Raw genomic sequence first — 24,642 nt, forward strand, 5'->3', positions numbered from 1 at the left:
ACAGTGGACGTCGAAAAAGTTCAAAGAAGAGCAGCTCGTTTTGTATTATTGCGAAATAGGGGAGAGAGTGCCACGGATACGATACCCATGTTTGGGTGTCAATCATTGAAACAAAGGCATTTTTCATAATTTACAATAAAAAATTAGTGTTCGAACAGAATGATTTAAGTGTTAATTTCTGCCGTGCGCTGTTCGGGAGTGGAACAGTAGAGAAATAGCTTGAAGCTGGTTCGATGAACCCCTGACAGCAACTTAATCGTGAATTGCAGAGTAATCTCGTATATGTAGATGTAACCACGTTGACGCTCAACTGTCCAACGGATGGGAACGTTAAGCTTAGTAGCAGGCTCCTTGGTGTTACTGGAAAGAAGGAGGCTATACGCTGGCTCCGGGTTTCACGTTGTGTCTTCTCTCCTCCTCCTCATCATAAACACAGATACCATTAGATACACCTGCAGGGTGACTCAGGAGGAATGTCACATAATTTGTGAGGTGATATTACATGTGAAAATAAACCGAAAAAGTCCTGTGAACATCTGTTCCATTTTCGATCATTATGGATCTGGACCAGGCTGAAGATTGCACATATGCACGAATGAATATGAAGGCAAGTGTGAATATCACTTATCAAAATACTGTGTAGGCTCCATCCTGCAAGAGGTGTCCATAAAGTTCTGCACCCATGTCAAGTCACTATTCAACGCGTTGCAGGGTGTCTTGTGTTGCACATCGAACATCATCTCGGCGAGCTTTAATACGGGCAAGAGCATCTGTTATGCGAGCGACAAGTTCTTTACGTGTATTCACATTTGTAGTATACATATTTCCCTTTAACCAGCCCCATAGTATTGGTGTTACGTAGGGTGATCTGGCAGTCCAGCTAATGGGTCTGCCACGTCCAATCAACCGTTGCGGAAATGTGTTATTCAGATACTGGGATTCATGTTTGCTAAAGTGTTACGACTATCCATCCTGTTACAAGTACGTTTGCCATCGTTTTTCTAATGTCACGTCATCCAAAAGTGCAAGTAGGTCTTCTATTAGGAAATGTGAGCATGCTGCAGCTATCATGCAATTTGGTAGAAACACGAGGTCATCAATCATACCGCACCAGACATACACCGTGAACCTAAGTTGGAAACTGGTTTACTAGGTATCATTTGGGCTCCCCATCACTAGTGTATAAGAAATTCAGGTGGTCATGATACCACTGCGCGTAAATGAAGCCTCATTTGTAAATAAAGTACATTGCGTGACATCTCTGTGTACAGACAACCATTCACAAAGCTGTTGTCTGATTTCTGAGTCACCTGGATGCGGATGTCGCATGGGCTGGAGATGGAATGGGTACAAGACCTCAGAATGTAACATACGCCAACTCGCATTTGTGGAATATCGAGCTGATGGCTAATGCACCATGTGCTGGTTGTGGGACTCTGTTGTACCATTGCAATAATGTCTTCCCTTTCCTTAACTGTCTGGACAGCCTCATGTTCCGATGTCTCACGTTCACTGCGTTATGTTCCGGATACAAGTAATGTTGGAAAAACACTGTAAAATACCCCTGCACAAGGGGTGCGTCGATCCGGGAAATGTCTCTGTTATACTGCCACAGCCACACGGGCACTGCCATTGCAGTAACAGTACATAAACAACATGTCTGCTTAGTCTGCACGCGTGAATGTATGCAGTATGTTGTTGTTCAAGGACATAATGAACTTGCTCAATTAAGCAACACTCAAGCTTGACACGAATACAACCTCACGAGTGCTCACTGATCCAACTCACGATTGCACCCTCGCTACGCTTGCAGCTGTCTCCTCACTGTGCAGCCACAGTGCTGATATCAGCTAGAGAATTCTCACACCTCTTGTAGGATTGATCAGTTATCTGTCTCACCATTATTCTGCCCACCACAACGCCTACAAAGCATTTCGTAAGTAATATTCTCTCGTGTCTTCGTATTCATTCATAAATGATTATAGTCTTCAACCCACTCTAGTTCTGTAACGATCGGAAATCCGACACATTTTCATAGGACATTTACGGTTTATTTTCACTTGTAGAATCGCTTCACAAATAATCTATTCAAAAAATGTGTGTGAAATCTTATGGGACTTAACTGCTAAGGTCATCAGTCCCTAAGCTTACGCCGGCCGGAGTGGCCGAGCGGTTCTAGGCGCTACAGTCTGGAACCGTGCGACCGCTACGGACGCAGGTTAGAATCCTGCCTCGGTCGTGGATGTGTGTGATGCCCTTAGGTTAGGTTTTAAGTATTTCTAAGCTCTAGGGGACTGATGACCTCAGAAGTTAAGTCCCATAGTGGTCAGAGCCATTTGGACCTAAGCTTACACACTACTTAACCTAAATTATCCTAAGGACAAACACACACACCCATGCCCGAGGGAGGACTGTAACCTCCGCCAGGACCAGCCGCACAGTCCATGACTACAGTGCCTTAGACCGCTAGTCTAATCCAGCTCACAAATTATCTGACATTACCCCTGAATCACCCTGTGACACTAGTCTCCCAAGGAAAGGGACTAACAATACGGCTGAACCTACCCGAGGGAAGCGCCAGCCCAGAGAGAAATGCCATACGTACCTTCCTAGCCGATTAAAACTGTGTGCCGGACCGAGACTCGAATTCTGGACCTTTGTTATCAGCGCACACTCCGCTGCAGAGTGAAAATTTCACTCTGGAAACATCCCCTAGGCTGTGGCTAAGCCATGTCTCCGTAATAGCCTTGCTTCCAGGGGTGCTAGTTCTGCAAGATGTGCAGCAGAACTTCGGTGACGTTTGGAAAGTAGTAGACGAGGTACTGGCGGAATTTAAGGAGTGGGGACGGATTTTGAGTCGTACTTGGGTAGCTCAGTAGGTAGCGCTCTTGCCTGTGAAAGGCAAAGGTTCCGAGTTCGAGTCTCGGCTCGGCAAACAGTTTTAATTCGCCAGAAATTTTCAAATCAGCGCACACTCCGCTGCAGAGAGCGAATTTCATTCTGGAATGCCATACGTCATCGCAGCCTAGCTCACGAGCTGGATGGCAGTGTTGGCGCTCCGAGGGACACACAGCTGGCCCGGCCCGGTGGCCTGTCGGCCGCCTGGGCTGCAGACTGCGGAGAGCGGCGGTGTGCGCCGGGCAGCGGGCAGCCGCGTCATCCATCTCCGGGCGCGTCGCCCGCGGCGTCTCCCACGACCGCAGCCGCAGCCGGGCTGGCTGGACGGCTGGTCGGGCTCTCCCAGCCTGATGGGATTCCGGGAGGAGGGCGGCGGGCGCAGCACGTGCTCTACCGGCACCGGCAAACGTCCAGGGTGGCTGCCGCTGAGCGTGGCATACTGCTCTCCAGGCCACGAGCACTGGATAATACCTGTCTCCGTGTGGTCTTCCCCACGTAGCACGTACTGATTCAGATCTGGTGACTCAGCAACAAGTCGAAATCGGTACTGATACCACTTGTGTCGCCGGCCGGTGTGGCCGAGCGGTTCTAGGCGCTACAGTCTGGAACCGCGTGACCGCTGCGGTCGCAGGTTCGAATCCTGTCTCGGGCATGGATGTGTGTGATATCCTTAGGTTAGTTAGGTTTAAGTAGTTCTAAGTTCTAGAGGACTGATGACCTAGTAGTTAAGTCCCATAGTTCTCTGAGCCATTTGAACCACTTGTGTCACTTGGAACTGAAGCAAACAGGACGATTCTCCGATCATGTTACAAAGGAGAAGGGTAAATGTATGAAATCAGTGCTATAACCGAAAATTGCTGTGACTTCTCTGATAGTCCAACACATGTACCAGCAGTATTGTTGCTAAGATTCTAGTGGAGGAAGCCTTCAAAGCTAGTAGTACGGAACAAAACAAGGAAGGAATGTCTATTAAACATGGGCTCTAAAACATACCGAAGAGCTATTGGCCCTTTATCATTACACGGTACCGAAGACGAGCAAGTGCTCATAGCTGTCAAACTGTGCTCTTAAGATCACATATATGCTATTATTTCCTCTTTTTGGCCTTTACTACTAAAAATGGCTCTGAGCACTATGGAACTCTACATCTGTGGTCACCAGTCCCCTAGAACTTAGAACTACTTAAACCTAACTAACCTAAGGACATCACACACATCCATGCCCGAGGCAGGATTCGAACCTGCGACCGTAGCAGTCACGCGGTTCCAGACTGTAGCGCCTAGAACGGCACGGCCACACCGGCCGGCCTCATACTACCACCACATGGGTAGATCACGTAACTAATGAGGAGGTACTGAATAGAATTGGGGAGAAGAGAAATTTGTGGTAGAACCTGACTAAAAGAAGGGATCGATTGGTAGGACAGATAATGAGGCACCAAGCGATCACCAGTTCAGTACGGGAGGGAAGCGTGGGGGGGGGGGGGGGAGGGCGGGCGGGGGGGGAGAGGTAAGAATCCTAGAGGAGACCGAGAGATGAATGAAGTTAGCGCATTCAGAGGGATGTAAGTTGCAGTAGTTACTCGCAGATGAAGAGGCTTGCACAAGATAGAGTAGTATGAATGCATGAAACCAGTGTTTGGCCTGAGGAGTACAACAATAGCAACACCTCCTAGTAGCAGTAGCGATACGTCCATTCCACTGTCAAAGGAACCAAACCGATTTTCGATACTAACTTTTGACTCGTTCCTTTCCGAACCAGAATCCCTTACCTCAAATTCATACGTTCACCCGTTCCATCATACCTGAAACTTTGTAATAACGTCACGCAACGACCTTGTACAGGATAAGCCCTGGCATAACGGCATAAGTGACACATTTCTTTTACTTTTTATTACCTGAGCTTTAATCGGCCTAGCAATCCCAAAATCACAGGTATTACAATCAAACTGTCCTATTACCTGTCTGATTTTTTTTCATTCTCGTCAGGAAAAAGGAAAGAATTTTATTGAATAATCTGAAAACAAACCAAGTACCCACCATGCCTGATAGGATAGGGAATAATGGCCATATAGCTAGAAAGGGTTAAAGTAGGAAACTAATTTTCAATTGAAATAATTGATTTGGGAGAAAAAAGGATTTATTTACAGTATAATTACGCTCTGAGAGTAAAAATGTAACTCTTGTGGTCGTAGTCTTCAGTCCAAAGACTGGTTTAATGCAGCTCTCCTTTCTACTCTGTCCTCTACAAGCCTTTTCGTCACCAAATAACTACTACAGCTTACATCATTCTGAATTTTCTTACTGTTTTATCTCTTGGTCTCTTTTCACGATTTTTACGCCCCACGATCCCTCTAGTCCTAAACTGGTGATCCCTTAATGTCTCAAAATGTGTCCTACCAACCGATGCCATCTTTTGGTCAAATTTCTTGTCTTCCCAAGTCCATTCAGTACCTCCTCACTAGTTTCTGTGCTCTTTTTGTCTAAACTGTTTACCGCCCATGTTTCACTCCCATAAATGGTTACTCTACATACAAATACTTTCACAAAAGACTTCCTAACACGAGAATCTATATTCGATATTAACAAATGTCTCTTCTTCAGAAATGCTTTTTTGCCATCGCCAGTCTACATTTAATATCCTCTCCACTTCGACCATCATCAGTTATTTTGCTCCTAATCTAATTTCCTTAGCATCTCCTGATTTGATTCGACTGCATTTCATTATCCTTGCTTGGCTTCTGTTGACGCTCATCCAATAGCGCCAGACTGTTCATGGGCCCACACTGCGTATCATTAGAACTTAAGCAAAATCTGAGTCTTGTAAAGCTTTTCCGGAAACCAGCAATCCACCTCTTTCAAGCCATTCTCGTCTCCTTATTAATATTATGATTTAGATTATTCTTCTAGGACAGTTTACATGCTGCACACAATATATCGTTATATGACATGCCGAAAAGTCTTATTCACAACAGATGGTCGTAAATTTCTTTTCTTGTTTTGTGTTAAAAGCGACGGAAACCCTCCAAATACCTTCCTGTTGTAAGTACTTCATATCTGTGCACATAAATAATAGTAAAAACGGAAGGAATAAAGTTTTAATTTAGGACTGATATGCTGGCCATTGCGTCCGCCTAGGTCCATTCCACGAAACTTGTTTGTAGTTGGCAACGGCCTCCGATGAAGCTAAGTAACCACTTATTCAAGACAGTTATGTTAAAAAACATAAGTTGTTAAGTACCGTGATGTGTAATTATCTTAGGTCAAAGGTGACTGCGAGAGAAAGTGATATCCCGATTCCTTCAAACAGCTATGCGTAACTGAGGGGCTATTGTGTAACATGTTTATGCATTTTCTTTACCTTTGCATCACTATACGGAATCACTACTTTAAATGGCCGCTATGCCCGCCATTCTCCGTATATACATATGTAGTGTACCTTACCAGTCAACGAATCTATGTCTGTACAGAAAGAAAATCAACTTCGTTTCTTTACTGGTGTGAGGCACCGCACAAATACGCGACTCACGCTGGTCGATAAGCCGAATGGGTCTGGCGGGCAACTGTAATTTGACGGTCAAAGCAGTTAGCTATACCAACAGTTTTCTGCTTTCCATACTCTTCCTAAACTACGTCAAGCAAATGTTGGGATACTAGCCCACGGTTCAATCCTACTCCCAAACCTTACCTGTCTCAAATACCACATGCTTCCCAACAACGTCATGGGAAAAGAAATGCATAGTCAAACTTCCTTTCCGTGACATTTTCACGGACTTCTTACACTAAATACGAATTCTCTGTCTGCCTACAAAACTGTGACTTTACAGTGGTTACTTGGTTTATTAGTTTTCTGTAGATTTGTTGTAATGTAGAATGTCATACAGCGTACATTTACTTTTGTGACTACGTCTTTCGCATTTATATAACTGTAATTAGACACACCCAACTATGTTTTTGATAAAAAAAAAAAGCACAAGCAATCCGTCTTCAGGCCACAAGTGGCCCATCAGGACCATCCGACCGCCGTGTCATCCTCAGTGGAGGATGCGGGTAGGAAGGGCGTGTGGTCAGCACACCACTCTCCCGGTCGTTGTGATGGTTTTCTTTGACCGGAGCCGCTACTATTCGGTCGAGTAGCTTCTCAATTGGCATCGCGAGACTGAGTGCACCCCGAAAAATGGCAACAGCCCATGGCGGCTGGATGGTCACCCATCCAAGTGCCGGCCACGCCCGACTGCGCTTAACTTTGGTGATTTCACGGGAACCACTGCGGCAAGGCCGTTGCCGTGTTTTTGATAAACTAAATATTAATTTTAGGTGACCCTTGGCAGGCAGAAATGGAGGGGTTGGACAAAAATTTCAAAACACCGTGAGACATACGTGCTTAAACGTAAATTCTGATGCTAGCTGAGCCTACATGTTGCTTTCTCGCATTTTATCATCAACAGCGCCCAGGCAATGTCCTCGGTACGTTGCATAATGAGAAGTGTAAGGTCATCCACATGAGTGCTAAAAGTAACCCATGAAGTTTCGGTTACACGATAGATTAATCAAATCTGAAGGTCGAAAATTCAACTAAATTTCTAGGAATTACAGTCATGACCAACTGAAATTGGAAAGAACACATATCAAGTGTTGTGGGGAAGAGAACCAAAGACTGAGTCTTGCTGGAAGAACACTTAGAAGATGCAACAGATCTACTAATGCTAGTGCTAATGCATGTCCGCCTTCTTTTGGAATACTGCTGTGTGGTGCGGGATCATTACCAGATAGGATTAAAGGAGTACATTCAGAAAGTTCAAAGAAGAGCGGCACGTTATGTATCATCGAGAAATAGGGGAGACAGTGTCACGGGCATGATACAGGATTTTGAGTGAACACCATTAAAAAATAGTCGTTTCTCACGGAATTTAAATAACCAACTTTCTCCTCAGAATGTGAAAATATTTTTTTGGCGCCGACATACATAGGACGAAACTACCATCATAATAAAATGAGGGAAAACAGAACTCGTACCTAAAGATTTACGTGTTCGTTTTTTCCGCGCGCTGTTTGAGAGTGGTATAATAGAGAATTACTGTGAAGATGGTTCGATAAAACCTCTACCAGTCACTTAAAGGGGATTTACAGAGTATCCATATAGATATAGACGTAAATGTAAGGGCTTGAAGTCTGGCAAACCTTAATGCTAAGGAGACTCTACGCGTAAAAACTAGTAACTAGTTGTCTAGCCAAATGAGCGTCATGTGGTTGTCCTGGAAATGTATCCTATGAGACCAACATCTCATTATCAGTACCCTACACCAAAGTACACTAACTGACAATAGAAATGAAGCATCCAGAAGATATGCTCACATGACAGTGTAAGTTCATACACGTACACATCACCTGCGGTTACGCAAATAATTAAAGTTGCTATTCTCCGTGGAAGGTAAAAAAAAAAAAGGATCAAATGGCTCTAAGCGCTATTGGACTTAGCTTCTGAGGTCATCAGTGCCCTAGACTTAGAACTACTTAAACCTAACTAACCTAAGGACCTCACACACACCCCTGCCCGTGTCAGGATTCGAACCTGCGACCGTGGCAGCAGCGCGGTTCCGGACTGAAGCGCCTAGAACCGCTCGGCCACAGCGGTCGGCCGTTACAGGTAGAAAGGTCACCAGAGCGCATTAGTGTTTTTCGTATTTAGTGCTGTTACCCGTTCTTTTAGGGAATATCAGGGACGTGAATAGTCTCTTTTTCGTTGAGAGATCATGGGTGTGTGTGATTATAAGTTCTACATAAAGTTAATTAATAGGCATACATAAAAATAAGTAACCAGTATAAAAACTGTTTTGGAAAATTCCAATTCAAATACAAATAAAAATATGTATAATCAATATTAAATATGTACGTAGATTCTGCGTCTTTGTTATTGGTGACCTCTATAATTGTGAGAGTTGCTGTATGCCGATACCAGTCATAAGAAATAGTGGCACGGATGTCGTCGAAGATCATGTTTCTTAAAGAATTAACATTTTGTAGACTTTTTGAACGACTTCGTGTACCGTTGTTAAACGGTAATGTATCACGTTCGCCAGGTAATGCACGGTTGTGCTTCTTTTGGGTTTTTGCCTTTCGATTAACTTAATGCGATACACAAAATAGACTTTCTATAAATATGCCGTCCGACGTTGAAAACGCAGTGGTCTGAAACTTAGCTTACACGAGAACATATATTTGACAATAAATCATCACTAGGTACTGTTTCCGTCTGAATCGGTTTGTGTGATGATGCATGTCGGAGAGCAAAGTAATTTTTGGTTGCAGAGTTTCGGAGTTCTGAACTCTCGCTGACGGACACCGCGGAATGTCACCAGCTGGCAGCACCTGGCAGCCCCGATTTGTGCGCCCCTGGCGGCCGCGGGGCGAAGCAGCGTGCGTGGGTGGAGCGGCAGGTCGCGTTGCTGTCGCCACAGGCGGCTCTGAAAGGCCAAGCATACCGTCCGCCGCCGACAGGCGCGGGAACTTGAGACTCGACGCGCAAGTGCGGCAAAGCGCCGATCAGCCGTGAGGTGCCGACGGAGCGAACTGGGGATGCATCGAAATTTATTCTTCCTGTTGTAATGTTGTATACTTTCTGTTCATCTCGCATCTGTCTAAGAAAACCGAAACAAATTTAAAGCTTCATTTGTGTGCTTTTCAAAGGTGTTCAGCTAGCGTTGGTCGCCTTCAAAGTAGGGCACATTTGAGATCATAAATGTCTCCATTCGTTCTGTCCACTGAGATCATAAATGTCTCCATTCAGTCCACTACTTGAAACGTTTCTACCTGTTCTTTTCTAGTAACGGTGCGCAGGAATTTGGCCATTTATGCCATTACCAATGCCATAGTGGCAAAATTTGTTCTTTTACAGCCGACGTAGTTTTCGTAAGCAGAAAAAGAGGCTCACGCTAACTAATTATTTGAGAAAGGTGAATTTTCGAGTTGACGGTTTCACTATCCAAAAGCTCCTCACTGATTTAGTGCTGTGACCTGGTGAATGATAGTAATGCAAGATCCACTCGTTCCTTTGCAACCAAGGACGCTTCTTTCTCATATTTCATTCAGTTTGGGCAAAGCTGCAATACAATATTTTCGCTTTACTATGCGAACAATGCGTACAGATTCTGGTGTAACAATACATTGCGAGTAGGACAAAATAACGAGGAGCATTGTTTTGAGCTTCGAACTACTCATGTCTTGGGTACGTGCGAATGTAGAATCTCCAGGTGTATACTACTGATGAAAACCTTTCTGGTTTCCAGGCGGGGCAGTGTTGCGCGTCCGCGACGTATCGACAAGTGTCATTACTTCAGTAAAATGTCGTTAGTGGGATACTCGCGTATCTCACCACTACTTCCGGCTGGAAACCCAAGAGCTTTCGATTGATACTCATATCTGTTATCTGCGCTCGTCTTTGAGACCGCGATTTTCATTGCATGGTTTGGTGCTAGGTTCTTGGATCGTATGTAATAATCCAGGCCTCATTAACAGAAACAACAAACTTTCAAACTTTTGATTGTTCATCAATATATTCTGAAATAACAGAATATACTTCCCTGCTCCTCTCCTTTTGATGGCTCTAAAATGGCTCTGAGCACTATGCGACTTAACTTCTGAGGTCATGTCACCTAGAACTTAGAACTAATTAAACCTAACTAACCGAAGGACATCACACACAACCATGCCCGAGGCAGGATTCGAACCTGCGACCGCCTCCTTTTGATCTTCAGACAATTTTTTCAACGGAATTTTTGAATACACTTCCGTCCACTGCTGGAAATTGTGGCATCATTTCTGTACATGTGCAACATTTTCAGCAATACGTCGGACATGCAGTCTTATCCTTTTCCTGATCGCAACCTCATATAAACCTGTGCGAAGATTTCAGATCAGTCTGACCAATAAATTAGTTTTAACCATGGAAGTGATGTTCTCAAAACAGTTCTTGTCTACTTCGTCTAGCCCCCCTTTTCCCCAGTTGAATTTTTCTTAACTAACTTTTCTTTTACCAGGGAGAGCGATTCTAGTTACGATCCTAGTATCGTTTACGAGGGGACTTCAAAAAGTTACACGTGTCGTCCGACGTCATGACCACAGCGCAACGAGAGTCACATTGTCGGAAGAGAGTACTTATGTTCTGGCTGCCCTGCAGACACAGTTCTGTTAAGCTTATCCATTACGGAATTTTCGGAAGCCGTGACTGTTTATTCAATGTACATACTTAAAACTGCAACCAGTCACTTTTTTGAAATAGTTATTTATTATTCTATGAACTGTTTTCCGAACCGTTAACAGGGTCATCTTCAGATGGTTTTCTGGAAGTTACATAGCTATTTTAAGCGTAATGTTGTATGCTGGCTCTGTGACAAGAAGATGCAACATGCTTTAATGCACCGCCATGAATTTCTTCTATATGTCGATTTCGATCCTAAATTAAGTTTTGTACTTGCTGCGACAGTAAGTAACTACAATAGTGCTCTCTAGAAAAAGAAGAGTTAGTTAACAAAAATTCAACTGGGGCAGAGGGGGCCCAGACGAAGGAGACATGAACTAAGAACATCACTTCCTTCAGGTAAAACTAGTTCATTGCTAAGACGATCTAAAATCTTAGTAAAGGTTTAGTTGAGGTGCGATCAGGAATGGGGAAAAGACTGTAGGTCCGACGTACTGCTGAAACGTTGCACATGTGGAGAGAAGCTGTCGACATATTCCAGCAGCGGAGGGAAGTGTGTTTGAAAATGCCGTTGAAAAAACTGTGTGAAGAACGGAAGGAAGGAGGAGGAAAGTATGCTTGGAATAGCTATTTAACTTCCAGAAAACGATCTGAAGATGATCCTGAAAAGGTTCGAGAACCGGTTCATGGGATAATAGATACCTATTTCAAAAAAAATTGACTGGTCGCAGTTTTACGAATTTACAGTTCTATTTTCGTACGGATAACAGGCGCATCACAGTGACCAAGTGAAATAGTGTGGCAACTGGGAACGTACTCCAAACTTGAGGCATGCAGGTCAGTACGATTTTTGTGATCAAATCTTCTCATCTGCACACAGATTCACCGTAATTGGGGCGGTAAATAACCAAATTTAGTGTCGCGTCCATTCGTAGTGAAATGGAGCTAACAATTAGACCAAGCTCGCATAGACGTGAGTAATTCTGATAGGGATGGAAGAACTTCTATACCGACCACTGCCGATAATGCTCAGGCTATCGACGTACTGGTTCGCAGCAACCGTTTATTTTTCACTGATGACGCTCACTTAGCGGTTGTATAATGCCTCCGCCATCAAGGAGCGAATTCCTATCGTCGAAAAACTGAATGACTGGTAGACAGTTCCGACTCCTTTTTAAATAGACTGAGGCGTAAATGGGAGTGGACAGAGGAGAGAGGCGTGCTAGGGTGGTACGTGCGGTTGCACAAAACCACTGTGACAGAGTCACGTAGTGGTTGGCCTATCTGACTAGTAAACAGGAGACCTATGTTCGAATTTCGGAGTTGTTACAAGCTTCCATTCGTCGTTACAGCCTGCATATATACATTATAGATGTTTGAGACTTCAAAACTGTGAAACCATATAATTTCAATTGATTATACATACATAGTGAATATGTTAAAATATAGTGTCATCTATCTTTGTCCCTGTGGAGTGCAGTTCAGTATTCTATAAGTGTTACGTGGCCTGCAATACTGATGTGTAACTTACTTTTTGAAGTCTCCTCGTTTCATGAACAACAAACATTTTTATTCGGCTCTTCACACGTATACTTGATAGATGCAGTTTTGAAATTCCTCTCTTGTGGTTAACTGGGAGGCAACTGTCTGATAAATACTACCTTTGAAGAAGCTGCGGATAAACGGCACGCATTTTTTTCCCTACAGTTAAATGTTATTTCCAAAAATGCTGCATGAAAATGCTGAATCATTCTCCCACGCATGAGAGTCGTGGAATGCGGTTAGCATAATACCCTTGGTATGTTCTCGGATTGTAATATGGTGGTCAGGTTGGCCGTAGGAACATGCTATAGGAAAAATTCACGTGTTTAGTCACTTACTGCAAGCACTATTGCCCGTCATATATTATACATTAAGTCTTACTGTTTCTGTGATTATTCGCTTGTTTGCTGTCTGATTAATGGTGCTTATAATTTGATCAGATAGTCTCTTTCACAGAAGCACGCGGCAAATGAGCAAAAGTAACTTAGTGGTGATAACAGAGGCTATTGTCGTGCTTTGTATTATATATTCACTAACATATATTAAATATGCACTTTTTATAACGTTCTGTAACGTTTAATCGGAGTACAAAACGCTACATCTCGTGTATCGCCAATCTAAGAATTCCATACAGGGGATTGGGAAACGTGCTTTAAGGAAATGTTCAAATAAATCTCTCCTTTCTTAATACATCCTGGGTGCTTTAAGGGGAAAATACGATTTTCAATTTTTCCGTTGTTTTCAGCGGAGATACCCTACTCTGGGCAAAAATCATGCAAATGACAGGAAAAAAAAAACAAAATTATATAATTACGTTAAGAAAACGTTTTTTATCTCTACAGGAATTTCATTTGGAAACTCTACGATATCAATGGGTCCACAGCAATAAATATACGGAAAAAGTAAAAATTGGACAGCGACTACAGAAATATAGCTAGTTGATTATTTTTTATAAACATTGGTGAACCTAAAATTCAGATAACATGAACTCATTGAACTATGCAATGGGACAAGAGGTGTACAGCCGTATGTTGAGGAAAACGTAAAGTTACTTTATCTTCTTCCATAGGTCAGATCAGTTTTGTGGCTCTATCTTTAATACCATGTTGATATCCTTGCCTTGAGTGATTATTTCCGTGCTAAGCGAAAGTTTAGAATCATCAACAACAGAATTCTTCGTTACTTTGTATGATGTATTCGATCTCAGAGACATTCATCCGCTTAGTATAGACATTTCAGCGCATTTTCTTCGGAAAGAAGGAATATCCATCATGGTGTTATTGTTTTTCTTTCATTCACCTTGCTCCAGATAAAGCACTCAATTTATTTGGAAGCTCAGTCTATTCTTACGCGTAATTTCAAATATCGTCAGTTGAATCAAACGAAAACTTGAAATTAGGAAAACAATTATGTTGACTAAGTTATTATAACCAGTGTTTCCAGAAAATGAAATCGGTGTACATCAGTTGAACGTTCTCAATCGCTCATTCCTTCCTCTCATGGTACTGAGAGGTCCTACTGAAACTGAAAACGATTGATAATGTTAGAAGAAAGAATAAAATAAAGCATGTACCCGTAATGCTATTCGCAGTTTGTAAGTAAATGCCATTTTCAAATTACTTCTTTTCTGTTTGCCTCCTCGAGAAACCCATGTATTTGCAGTAAATTTCATGCTTCACAGATAGTGTATAACGAAAGATAAAATTTTTATCTACCACGTGTCTGACAGCTACGGAACAGCAACTTGAAATTTCTCGCGTTATGTACTCGTAATAATATTGGGAGTCGGAAGCTACCGAATGTATGTTTTTCAGAAATTTTATTTATATTGATTACACATTACACATATCTCAATTAAAAGAAATGGCATCCATCAAATTCGCGTGCGAATTTATTAAACTGTATATAACGTGAAACAACTAACTAAATGCTTTGCGCAACATTAGAAACAAAAAGGAAGTTAATGTCATATTGAACGATACTTGATATTTTAAAGTGCTACTCTGATAAACAACGATCGAACACAGAGCATTATAAAGGGTGTTCCAGAAGGAATGGTCAATATTCAGGGATATGATGGGAATGCTTATTTGAATCTTCTTACGGATTCATGCCCTATTCCGAATGGTTTTCCGACGTAGAAAACATTTAATGTGCATGTTCTATATCATGTCATGTCGATAGGTCGTCATTTTAAAAGACCGAATGATGGCAGAGAACTAGATGCTTTTTTTTTTTAATTGGTTTATTGAACAGGTTGAGGGCGTTCCTGTGCCCACGCAGAATGCGATATAGTTTCATCATGTCTGAGTCCCTCCACATTTTGCCAGACATGAGGGGGAACATCCCTCCACATTTTGTCAGACATGAGAGGGAACATCTCAATTGCACTTACCCTAATCACAGAAATTTGGTGGTGCTAGTACAGTTAACAGTCCACTAATATTTTCGCACCTTACGCCATTATATTTCTGTTTCAGGGGTTGGATGAAGTCTGGCGTGCACAAATGATATATGAATACACGAGATTAACTGCTTCGTGGCATCATGGATGCTGCTGACCTCAGCAGAGAACATGCAAAGGTACCCAGACAAGAAACACCAGCGTTTTTCCAAGAGAGCACAAATTCAATGCAGTTCACGGTGGGGCATTCGGACATTTATTGCGGACTGTATGCTAGCTGTAGTGTGACGCGTACGATGATTCTTACACGTGAGTGTTTAAGGATGGGTTATTTGGGAGGGAGGAGACCAGACAGCGAGGTCATCGGTTTCATCGGATTAGGGAAGGACGGGGAAGGAAGTCGGTCGTGCCCTTTCAAAGGAACAATCCCGGCATTTGCCTGGAGCGATGTAGGGAAATCACGGAAAACCTAAATCAGGATGGCCGATGTGGGATTGAACCATCGTCCTCCCGAATGCGAGTCCAGTGTCTAACCACTGCGCCACCTCGCTCGGTGTGAGTGTTTAAACTGACACTTTGTAAAACGCATGTTGTAATCATTACTAACTTTTGAGTATATGTACAAATGTGGACCTGACACTGTATTGAACAATACAGAAAATAAAAAGAAGGTATGATCCGTCTCTGGAACGTTTCGGTATAGGGCTTATGTCCACACGAAGCCTCTTGCTTCTTGTCATGTCCTTGAATATTGAGAACTTCTGCTGGGACTCCCTGTATGAATGAAGAGTTCGATGACCACACGCTGAAAGAGCTATGGCTAACAAAACTTAAAGAAGGCAAAGTAAAAGTTAAGAATGGAACTCCCTGTATGAATGAAGAGTTCGATGACCACACGCTGAAAGATCTATGGCTAACAAAACTTAAAGAAGGCAATGTAAAAGTTAAGAATGGAACGATTCGGGTGTTCAGCTTCTTTTGAACGCTGAGGCTAGAAACTGAAAACCGCTTGTCAATGAAGTCGGTGGGTGACGGGAAACTTGCGAGCGACCGGACGCTTCCCGGAGGCCGAAGTGTGTGAGGAATCTTTCCTGCGAGCAAATATTTCTGAGGAACAAACATGGAGGTCCTCAAAAGGAACCGCCCAGCCGTGAAAACCGGGGAAGGGGCGGTCCTGCAAAAGGTCGCTCTGTCGGACAAAGGCCCCGAACTAAAACGGATGTCCGAGGGGAGCCGTTAATTCGAGCAAACCGTGACACTGTGGCAACAGGAGAACGCAACAAGGCCCACGACTCAGAGTCGAATAAAAATGCGTGCTAACTTATGAAGACCGTATAACAATAACGCACACCAATGGAACATAGAAAACCTATGGAAACGATAAATCGTGCTAAATTGATGAAAATTTCGTTACTATGTTGGCGTGTTTCCTGCAGCTTCAAGAAATTCTTTGTTCATTGGGAAGTTTGTTTTTGATCTTCTTTCGTATGGAGAGAAAATTAAGATCTTTCATTTACTGATGCGCAACATCAGTGGGAGCAATTGCGGTGTTTCGCTGTTGTGATTACGGTCGCTTGATCAGAGCTCACTGGTCACGGGCTCGCTACTAAAAAATCTTAAATTTTGCTTGTCTCATCTTTTCCTTACGTAATATGTGGATGTTTGCAAACATCTGATTTAGTGTGGTACCAGTAGAGCAGGAAGCTCAATAGAGCTTAAACCCAGAGACGTATCTGTTTCTTCTGACATCGTCAGATTTTTCTCAACAGCTCATACTTCTGGCAGAACGTAACTTCGCTTTCTTCTGCCTCCCTCTTCCGCATTTTCATAGCTCTCTCTCTCTCTCTCTCTCTCTCTCTCTCTCTCTCTCTCTCTCTCTCTCGTTCTCTCTCTCTCTCTTACATGTCCTATAATGCTTTTGCAATCGGCCCGTCGTACAACATATCTCCAGATAACTTTCGAAAGGAACAACAACAGCATATAACTGGAAAGGGTTCAAGGAAAAACTAGTTCCGCATCCCAACCCGCGATCAAGTGATGAGCATCATCTATTGTAGTAAAAATTTAAAAAAAGGACTCTTCTTTTGGAACAAAAGTCCTTAGTTGACTACGGACGTATGTGTAGAGTATGGCGCAGAGAACCGAAACACATCCGCTAAGCGAAGAAGTATTGTAATGAAGACGCGTAAATTACCTTCGCAGCTAACTACGTTCTACAGAAATTTGAAGGCTCACTTCAAATGCACCTTACGTCTGTGTAGTGTCTTCTTCCTGCAGCCGCGTCATCTGCCGCTGATTCGACTTGCCAACTAACTAAATTGTCCACTGCGAAGGAGCAAGTAGGTCATAGTTCCAGTCGGTGATATACAGGATGAGCCTATAAGTTAAGGAACCTTTGCTTAAGGAAGTATTTTCAAACCAGTTGTGAAATTTCTCTGGTGTAATGATGCACAAAAGCAGCTCTGTGATTGAACGCTGTTTGTTCACTATGTGAACAAGACAAAGCTGAATGGATTTCCTGTTTAAAATGCTGAAAGAGTGTTGAGAGCCAAATTGTGACCGGATGGTAAGTAGATGTCACCAGCGATCATCTTTATCAAAACCGTAAACTTGCCCAATGTGAATGAGTGCTTGGTGACAGACGACTACTCCCACTACTGTCTTTATCAGCTTGGGCGGTGACAAAGAAATCGGTTAAATAGACAAGATAAACCCCCAAAGTCACAAGTCCAGAAGGAGACGGGAGAGGTATCATCTGGCAGCAGCTCTTCAGTAACGACTGGGCACGAAGACATGATGTTACGACCATAAGACATCATGTTTACAACTCCAGCCTCCCACGAGAGTGACTAACGAGCTCGTAATTCTGCTGTTTTCAGCTGCAAAATGTTTATTGCACCAGAACTAAACTAATCTTCGTATATCCATAATTGAAACGGACGACTTAGGACGTCAACCGCTATATGTTAAAAAATGACGAAATTCCTCCAGCTGTATTAAGGTGTTTGTTTTATTGGCAACTAGTTTCGATGTTGTTACATCATCATCTTCAGGCCCATACCTGTTGACAGCTTTACTACCTGCCTTCCGCATGGAACACGCCTATCTCACCACTGACTACTAGTGTTAGGCACATACGGTTGTTGTCAAGTGGTATGGGCCTGAAGACGATGATTTAACAACATCGAAACTAGTTGCCAATAAAACCAACACCTTAATACAGCTGGAGGAATTTCGTCATTTTTTAACATATAGAACTAAAATACTCCTTTTAAACTGTCAATATGCCAGCAAGTACGCTACATAACTTGTTTTATTGCAGATATGGAAGCTACAGAATGTGTGCAGAATGTTGCACTCTCAACAGTTTGCCCTTCTTTCTTGTGCTATTCGTTACGAAAATTCCATTATATGCGATGCTTCGAGTAAAAACGTTAATGCCACGTGTCCTCGTCATAGGCACTATCCAACGCAACGGCAATGCTGGGGCTGCCTCTTTGCCGAATCCAAGTTGGGACTGCTTTTCTTCCGATTTCTTCTGCTGGAAAGATTTACTTCAACATGCCTGTCGACAGACTTTCAAACAGTATTACTGCATGCTATACAAAAGAGGGCATTTGTGACAGTGTTTCCCATTCTGATGAGAATATTACCCCTTAACGAGGTCACGTAATCTATCAAGTAATTCCTCCCACCCACCACCAAGTTGTGTGTGGCACCTAACTGTCTTTCTAGACCGAAAATAATTTAAAATTTCTGTTTTTAAGGTGACCAGAAAAGATTCAGTTAGCGACAACGGCAAAGCAGGCAACATAATTCTAGGATGTGGAGTCGGTACTTTCAGGGATTCTCTGACAGGAACGGATTCTCACTATCAAAATTTCAGAAAAATATTTCCTGACTGTACTGACAGAATCTAATGCCAGTGTGCTGTCTTCTCGAAGTCTAAATGGTCTTATACTTCATGTATTTACAATGTCTATTTTCCATATCACGAAAATAGTAGTAGGATTTTATAATGAGAAATGTGGTCTACTGCACTGGATGTACAGCAAAAGAAATAAAGAGAAGAGTAAAAATAACATAGACTGCTTTTTGTAAGTTTTTGTAGTTTTCAAAACCAAGCTCCCGATTTGTCCAACACGGAGAGTATACAGTCACTGAGCACTACCAGTACTGACTTGCAGTAACGAGACAAACTGAGAAATGCTGGAAATATGATGGTTGGAGTTATTAGGACAAAGAGGATAAGCAAGTAGATCATGTAACAAACTGGAGTGGAAGACACAATTACGGCTGTTTACCTAGTGAAGATGACACTTTCAGCCGCATTTGTAGGTGTAGTTTTGTTTGCAGTTGAACTGTCAGCACACCGTGGCAACAATTTAGTCGATGTGCTGCCACCGTTCTCGCCACAATCAGGAATGGAGGTACAGCATAGCAGACATCCTCTACGAGATATACAATGATGATTTGCGGTGTACACAAGGGCACCTGATATCAAACAGGGCCTGAATGTGTAAGAACGAAAGTGATTGTAAATAAATTAAGACCTATGTAAGTCCAGATGAAAGTATCATATCTACTAAAAAACAATAGGCCTACAGCAACGTTTGCAGTAGACTCTGTAGTACTATCAAGACGAATTATTGCAATAGCCGTTTCAGATTGTTTGCAGATGATGCTGTCTTTTACCGTCTTGTAAAGTCATCAGATGATCAAAACGAATTGCAGAATGATTTATATAAGATCTGCGAAAAGTGGAAATTGAGCCTGAATAAAGAAATGTGTGAAGTTATTCACACGAGTACTAAAAGGAGTCAGCTAAATTTAGATTACGCGATAAGCCACACAAATTTGAAGGCTGTAAATTCAGCTAAATACTTATGGATTACAATTACAAGTAACCTAAGTTAGAATGATCACATAGATAATATTGTGGGTAGAGCAAACCAAAGACTGTGATTCACTGGCAGAACACTTAAAAGGTGCAACAGGTCTTATTCTGGAGTATTGCTGTGCGATGTGGGATCCGCATCAGGTGGGACTGACGGATGACATCGAAAAAGTACAAAGAAGGGCAGCTCGTTTTGTATCATCGCGAAATAGGGGAGATAGTGTCAGAGACATGATACGTGAATTGGAGTGGCAATCATTAAAACAAAGGCGTTTTTCGTTGCGACGGGATCTTCTCATGAAACTTCAATCACCAGTTTTCTCCTCCGATTGCGAAAACATTCTGCTGTCACCCACCTACATAGGAAGAAATGGCCTAACGTTAAAATAAGAGAAATCAGGGCTTGCATAGAAAAATTTTAGTGCTCGTTTTTCTCGCGCGCCGTGCGAGAGTGGAACGGTGGAGAGACAGCTTGAAGGTGGTTCATTGAACCTTCTGCCAGACACTTTATTGTGAATAGCAGAGTAATCACGTAGATGTAGATCCCATCATCTATTGGATGATGAATGTACGAGTACTGGACAACTACGGCTCTACTAACAGTATAGATATAGATGTAGAAATGGAGGTGGGCGGGATACTTCACGAAGCGAACGGACAGTGGATGGAGTAAGGGATTTTTTTTCTTTTTTATCAGATTGAAAGGGCTGGAAGACCAATTGGGAGGTCGGTAGACGATACTTGAAAAATTACAGGAGCAGTATGTATGTGTATGACTGGAGAACGTAGTGCAACCAAAGTCACTGATAAATTACATACCCATATCACTCACGTCGATTTCCCTTAGGGTTTATTTATCAGATTGAAAGAGCTGTAAGATCAGTTGGGAGGTCAGGGGCCTGTGTTCGAACATTATGAATTACCTCCAGCAAAATCATGTATGGTACATAGTCATCACGGAATCAGAAAATACAATCCTTGTGAAACGGAACTAGCTCTTTATTCGCACGACATAATGAATACCACCGATAGGGTATCTCAAATTGATTCCATATTTCTAAATTTACAGAGGGTTTGCGACACCGTTCCTCCCAAGAGTATTGTTTCAGTTCTGCGACTGGATTTGAAATTTCCTATCAGAAACGTCACAGTACGTACTAATCCACGGAAACTCATCGAGTAAGGCAAGTTATATGTGGCGTGCACTATGCAAGTGTTTAAGCCCTCTGCTGTTCCTAATTTAGACAAGGTGTTCCGAAACTATTTCTTTCAAATTAGTACAAGAGGTAGAGAACATCAAAATAAATATATTTTGTTATGATGTATACGGTTTCCGACGGCAGTTCCAGGTGCTAGGGACGATTTACACAGAAGGTAGTTTATCATGTTAATTACAGCAGTGGGATGCACAGGAACTGCTCGAATGCGCGACTGTTGGTCTGTAAGCAAGCAATACGTAGTCGGACCACTGATTTTTGAGTTTGTTCGAAGTTTCCTGGTATGTCCACAAAGGTACCAGCAGTGACGGCAATTCTTGCCATGAGTTCTTCTTCTCTTCTGAGAATACTAACTGCTTCAAATGCTCCCAGAGGAATAAATCCAGCCATGTGAGAACAGGCGACCTGAGTGGCCATGCCACAGGGCCACATCGTCCGGTCCACCGATTCTCGAAGGTGGCTCTCAGATAATGCCTCACAGCAGTACTGAAATGGGCTTGCGCCCTATCATGCTGGAAGTACATTCTTTGCCTAACATTCAGGGATACTCCCTCCAGCAGTTGCGGCAACACAAGTTCCACGAAGATGCGATCAGTTGAGGTGAAATGGAAGAATGTATGGCCCAATTAGCCCATCGCTGAGAATGCCGGCCCTCGCGTTAACACCAAGTCGTTGTTTATGAGCACTAGATAGAGGACCTCGTGGGTTCACATGTGCCCAAACGTGCGAACTGTGGACATTTGAACTTCATTACACATTCCCAGTCAGCGACGACGGCACAACAGCTTACGTCAGGACCACCAAACAAATGTTCTCTTACATTACAAACTGACTGCAAATACCACAAGTTCTTTATCGAAATATTTTTGTTTTGATGTTCTTTACCTCCAGCATTAATCTGAACGATTTGTTTCGGAACCCCCCGTAGAAGCGGTCTAGGAGACAATCTGAGCAGTCCTCTAAAATTGCTTGCAGATGATGTTATCGTTTATCGTCTAGTACAGACATCAGAAGATTAAAACCAATTTAAAAATGACTTAGACATGATATCTGTGTGGTGCGAAAATTGGAAATTGTCTCTGAATAAGGAAAGTGTGAGGTCATTCACGTGGGTACTAGTTTCGATCGCACGATAAATCACACAAATCTAAAGGCCGTCAGTTCAATTTATTACCTAGTTACTACAGATACAAACCACTTAAAGTGGAGTGATCGTAGATAATGCTGTGGGGAAGCCAAACCAAAGATTGAGTTTTAATGGGAGAAGACTTAGAAGATGTCGCAGGTCTACCAAACAGACTGCCTACACTACGCTTGTCCGTCCTCTCCTTAAGTATTGCTGTGCAGTATGGGACCCTTCAGAAGGGCAGTACATTTTGTGCTGTAGCAAGACAGGGGAGAAAGTGGCACGGACAAGATACACGATTTGGGGTGGCAGCCATTAAAACAAAGGCGTTTTTCACTGTGCCAGCATCTTCTCAGAAAAATATGTTACCAACTTCCTCCTCTGGATGCTAATATATTTTATCGTCGCCATCCTTCGTCAGGAGTAATGATCATCGTAATGAAAGAAGATAAATAACATCTCGTACGAAAATATTTTAAGTTTTCAGTTTCCTAAGCGCTGATAGAGAGTGGAACGATAGAGAAATAATCTGAAGGTGGTTCGAAGAACCCTCTGCCAGGCACGTAAGTGTGAATTGCAGGGAGGTCATGTAGGTGTAGTTGTAAACTAGAGGAGCCTTCACCTATCTGGCGGTGTCACATGGTTGTTGTTTATATTGATGAAAGCGATGACGACATGGTAAACAGTAGAGCATAACGACACAGCAATAACAGACTCTCTGTAAGGATAATTTAGAGTGATGAAAAAAGCGTGAAATTTACCTATTCGACTCTGAAGTTAGAAACCATTCATGTAAAACTGCAATCATGATTCTTTGAGTTGTAATGAAAGAGAAAGTAATAAGACTGCAGGCAGAAGAAATGAGTTTTTTAGAAAGACAGCAGAATACGAACGAAGAGAGAAACAAAGAAATGAAAATTTTTAAGGACAGAAATACAATTACAAAGTAAAGGAGATCTTCTGCAGTACTATAGACCGCAACTGATAAATAAGGAAATATTACACTCGTATTTTCTGTAACGCTACGTCAAGGAAACAAACTTTTCTGACAGTCGGAGACAAGATGTACAGGCATACATTGTCAATCAAAAAGAATAAATCGAAACATACATCAAACCTAATACGGAAAGAAAGATAAAAGGAGGTTCACGTAATGTGTGGTCAACGTTAAAATGAGGACAAAGCACTCACTCACCTAGATAAGGGCAGAAAAGTATGTCGACCATAGCCTTATTGAACATCCCATTTGCCTGAAGGAAAAACAAAATAAAGACGATGGATGGAATATGGACTTAGCTCTTTCAGAATATGAATGGGGGGGGGGTCTTAACAATTCCATACCTTTGTCGGAATTGTCGTTGCGATATTTAATACATATTACTGAAGTCCTCATGCACCTGATACGTCCTTTAGTGATCTCTGAGGAGAACGATCGACTATAAAGGCTTAACTACAGCAGAGTACGCGTCAACATCAGTTCTTGCTCCGGAGAGACTGCCACTATACAAATATGGGTTTTTCGTAGAATAGTGATAGATTCATCACCATTCATCACGTAGAACAACGAAGAGTACTCAGACGATCAGCAATCGTATTTATGATTGAATAGACGATAAAAACAGGCAACAAGTTGCACAATTTTTTTTATTGACCTGGTTTTGATACTGACTATGGTTATCTCCATCAGAATAAATTATAGAAAACTACAAAAAAATTTATCAACATAAGAGAATAAAAAACATTTCAAAAACTGTAGGTAGCGCAAGACGTATTAAAAATAGAACAGCTAAAACTTACATAGATTCACATTACATGGAGAGATAGTAAAACCGTATGAGCTGAAGAGCTTAAGTGAAGTAAGTAAAAACTTTCTTTAAAGCCAACATTAAGACCACAGGCACAGCAAGTCGCTAGGACTGACTTCAGACTGAAAGGTTTGTCAATTGATTACGAGGCTACGTGGGAACAGCGCAGTGCGCACCACCTATGGGGTACGAGTGCCATAGAGTGGCACAAATTAAGAAAACAGTTATGTAATAAATGAAAGCAATGATAATAAGAGACTAAGCTTAATACCAGAAGTATAAAATTAGGTATTAAATGCAATGAACAGCAGCTGATAACACGCCCTCTGTCCAGTGCAGCTAGCATTAAAGTTACGAAGTATTTTATATACCGGGAAACCGCATCATGGCATTAAAATGTTCGAAATAAACAGAATTAACTTAGTAGGAATAACGGCTGTTGAATACAATAAAATTACTAAAAGAGGAGGAAAACGATGTTTGAGAATTGTGTTAAGACCTACAGCCAAATAACGATACTATGTCAAAAAGTTGCGAACAGCAGTTTGAAGCCATTA

This window comes from Schistocerca gregaria, chromosome 2, assembly GCF_023897955.1.
Source record: "Schistocerca gregaria isolate iqSchGreg1 chromosome 2, iqSchGreg1.2, whole genome shotgun sequence".
Lineage (NCBI taxonomy): Eukaryota > Metazoa > Arthropoda > Insecta > Orthoptera > Acrididae > Schistocerca > Schistocerca gregaria.